A 4,276-nucleotide genomic window follows, 5' to 3' on the forward strand; every position below is an offset into this window, starting at 1 on the left:
TCCCTTCTCTTGCTTTTTCTGGCCTGCATTCTACCAGTTAGTAGCTCAGAGCAAGTTCCCTCCCCACTTCCCTTCCTCGACCTTCCCTTCCTCCCACCCCACCTACTTCAGGAGCCCCCCTCCCCACAGGCCTCCCCATCTCATCCCAGCAGCTCCAGTCCCGAAAGGTTAAGCTAATAGCAGCTTCTTTCCCATCAGCTGCTCTTGTTTGCTCTACATAATTGCAGGAAAGGGGGCTGGGAGAGGGCCCACTGAATGGTAGCGGGTGTATAGGGAGGGGCTGTGCAGTCTGGTCCCTGGGAGGGGGAGCTGGGGGAAGGTGGCACAGAAATAGGATGGTAGGCTGTGTGGGAGCTGATCATACAGGACAAGAATTGGGCGGGAGGCCCAGCTGTGGCAGAGATGCCCAGAGAAGGGGGCAGAGGGTCTGGAGAAGAGCTGTCAGAGACATTCCTACTCCTGGGAAGAGAATAATAACAATAATAGCCACGAATAACATTTTTCAAGCATGTAGCATGTGACAGGTCCTGTACCAAGCACTTTACTGGCTTTATTTCATGACCTTCCCAATAGCCCCAGGATGCAGGTCTAGCCCTTGTGCCCATTTTACAGAAAACTGAGGCCCCAGGAAGTTAAAGAGTTGTCTGAGGTCACATGTTGTTAAATGGAAGAGTCTGCTCTTATTCATTCCTTAGGCTCAGAGATGCGCGTTTGCAAGAACCTAGGAGGCTATTGGGTCCAACCCATTCATTGCCCAGAGGGACAGAGGGGAAGGGACTTGTCCCAAGTCAGAGTAAGTGGCTGCCACATCTGGGCTGAGGATTCAGGTCTGATGAAGAGGGTTTTGCTCCCCTTCTTAGCGTCACTCCCTTTGGGGACCTTCTGTGCAGGGGTGCTTGAGTGAGGGGTGACAAGGTAGAGAAGACAGGGGGTGAGCTGAGTGGGTGTATGTTCTCAGAGGAGGGGTAACAATGCCACGTCTCTGCCAGGGAGCCGCCGCACTGGCCTCCAGCTGGTGTGAGTATCTTCAATAATTTATCAGGGACAGAGCGGAGCCCGAAGCGGCGATCAGAAGGTGAGGTGGGGAATGTCACAGCCAGTGGCAGTGAATTTAGGCCAGCGCCAGGAAGTGGGAGATAGGAAGTCAGCATGCCTAGGTCCTCAGACCAAGCCCGCTCAGCTGCAGGCATGGGGCCTTGCTGGCCTCCACATTCCTGCCTCCCCTCTCAGGCCTAGGGCACCGGAGAGCTGCTCCAATCAGGACAACCGGCCTCTTATTTTCCTCCCAAGGGATGGTTATTCTTTGGGAAGGCACTGTTTCCCCCCTGAGACTTGGGGGCTCCCCAAGGCAGAGACTGTGCCTTTAGATCAGACTGGGGCTCCCAGGGCAGACACTGAGTCTCTCCCATCCGATCACTCCCCCTCCAGCCTCTGCCCTGTAATCGCATGGTCACAGCAGCTCTAACATCGGCTCCATCCTAACCCATCCCCAGCCCCTCCTCACATCAGTGAATAACACTGTCCCTTCCTGGCTCCTGCCTGGGTACCCACCAGACTTTCCTTGCAGCGACCTGCTAGGATGAATGCATCTCTTTGCCCAAGTTGGCTATTCTCTTTCCCTTCATGGTAACCATCCATGTGCCCCTGGCTGGTGACAGCCATTCCCCACCACTAATTCACACCAGTAATGGAGCCCCTGATAACAATATAGGGGCAGGCTTGGTGAGAGGGGGTGTCTGAGAGGCCACCTTTCTTGAGAGGGTTCTTCCAAACTCTGCTGGGCTCTTCCAGTCTAGGGCACGCAGTGTCTCTGGGAGTAGGGAAGCTCTCTCTCGTGGAAAATGACCTGCTTTCTGCAGAAACCGTCCTCACTGGAAGCCAAAATTCTTATTCTGTGACTGCCCCATGCAAACCTGATGCTCTCTGCACATTTGCCTGCAAGTCTGCAGCTTGCTCAGAGCTAGGGGGCTCCAATCAAGAGCTGCAGCCCACAACCTACCAGGGGTTCCCCAACACCCACACCTGCAGCTCACTGCATGCCCCCACCTCTCATCAGCGGCGCTGGAGGGGGCTGCTGTGAAGGGCGAGGTGAACAGATGGTCTCGTTTGTATTCTGAGTGGCCAGGCTGGACCATAGCTTTCTCCGTGGAACCCCACCCTCTTCCCCAGCTCCATCTTTTGAAACTTCTCCAAGCAGCATCAATAATGGGAATCGATTGATCAATGAGTATCTTGGCCTTGTGGCCCACAGCCCCTGTGAAGCTTTGCTGCATCCCTAAGCACTTCAGCGCCCTGCCCACTCCATCCCCCAGGCCCCATGCTTCACTTCTAGGGACCTGGTCCTGCCTTCCCATCTGCCGCCATCCCCAAAGCTCCAGGACAGCTTTGCTTTGACTGACTGGGGAGTGTAGCCTGGGGCAGGGAAACAAGGATTGATTCTGAGCTCAGAATTGCTTGAGTCTTATCAGGCACCATGCAGAGTGGGTGAAGGGATGCCATGCTTTCAGGGTGTGGGAACTGGTCACTTTATCCCAAACTCCAAATACTGACTAGTCAACATCTTCCTCTTAGCACTGACTAGTCAAGTGACCATTCCCAGCAGTACTGACCACCCATTAACCCAGCTCCAACCTCTCAACATTGATGGTCCAAGCCCAGCCAACTATTAAATGTCAACAATCACCCTAGCTGGTTTGGTTCAGTGGACAGAGCGTCGGCTATCGGACTGAAGGGTCTTGGGTTTGATTCCGGTCAAGGGCACATACCTCAGTTGCGGGCTTGATCCCTGGCCTTGGTTGGGGCTCGTGTGGGAGGCAGCCAATCTATGTGTCTCTCTCACATCGATGTTTCTCTCTCTGTGTCCCTCCCCATCCCTTCCACTCTCTCTAAAAATCAATACAAAAATATCTTTGGGTGAGGATTAACAACAGCAACAACAACATGGTAACAATCTATCACTGACCAGCCATCCTTGATAGCCCAATAAAAATGTGCTAATACTTCCTCTCAATACTGGTTAACCATCATCAACATCTGTACCCCAACATATAGTAATGACCCTCATTACTTATCTCCCCAAACTGACCAACCCAAAGTAACCACCCCAAATCACTCTCCATTGGCCATCTAAGATTCTACCCGACAAAAACACCCCCCGCCCCCAATCACTATCACCTATTGGTTTCTGCTGGGCCCTGTGCAAGTCTTCAGCTGTCTGCTGGTCACAGCTGGGCTGCCCTGACCCTGACTGGGCACTAACCTGAACTTCCACCAGCTCCTGGGACCTGTCTGGTCAGCCAGTGATGGAGCTGTTGGCTCTCCAGTCTCATCCCTCTCCATCTGACCAGGCCCTAAAGACTCCTCCCAGCTGGCACTGACCGGCTGAATGGAGTTTGGGTGGGAAGGGTCTTCCTCACTGTCCTAGGGCTGTCCTCAGAGAAGTCTGACTGCTGCTTGCTGGACACCTGCATCACCCCCCACCTACCCCCAAATCAGGGTGTTAGTTGCTAGCAGTGACCATTGTGAAGGGTCATGACTCTGGGCGGGGCTGATCTCACGGGGAAGCCCTAAGATTGCTGCCTTTGATGTGAGCAGTAGGTGGAAGGAGGCACCTCTTCCTGCCTAATCGCCTCCAGGAGCCAGGGTTCAAGGTAAAGGACTTAAGGAAAGGCTCTGAGAGGGGGCAGAGGATAGGATGGACTGGACCCAGAGGCTGAGTGACAAGAGATTACTCTGTCCCTGGAAATTCTGGCCCAGCCCTGGCCTAGGGGTTGGAGGCTCTGTCCAACTCATTCTCTGTGAAGCCCATCCAGGGACCTTCATGTGCCAGCTGTGATCTCTTGCCAGCTGCCAACCTTGAAGCTAGAGCCCAGGAGACCCCATACCCCAAGTCAGAAACGGGCTCCTGGATTTGACTCCATCACTAGAACTTTCTGAGCTGGTGGGAAGGAGACAAGATCTTGCTTCGGTTCCTTCCAGTTGCAGGAGTCTCAGAGGCATGGGTCTAAGGCTGACCAGGTAGCAACCATGTGATGTGCTACATACTGTGGGGGTGAGGATGATGGGGACGGTTAAGACATAGCTTCTGATGGCTGAGCCCTTACTGTCCAGTGGAGGAGATGGAATTCTCACCCGAGAAATCACAGAACATCTGGAGCATTCACTGAGCCTCCACATGTAGACATTCACACACACATTCTCCCTCTTCTCTCTCTCTCTCTCTCTCTCTCTCTCTCTCTCTCTCTCTCGGTTGCGTATGGGACAGACCACAGGAGGT

This window comes from Myotis yumanensis, unplaced genomic scaffold, assembly GCF_028538775.1.
Source record: "Myotis yumanensis isolate MYYU_CA2020_CCGP unplaced genomic scaffold, mMyoYum1.0.hap1 SCAF_16, whole genome shotgun sequence".
Taxonomy (NCBI): Eukaryota; Metazoa; Chordata; class Mammalia; order Chiroptera; family Vespertilionidae; genus Myotis; species Myotis yumanensis.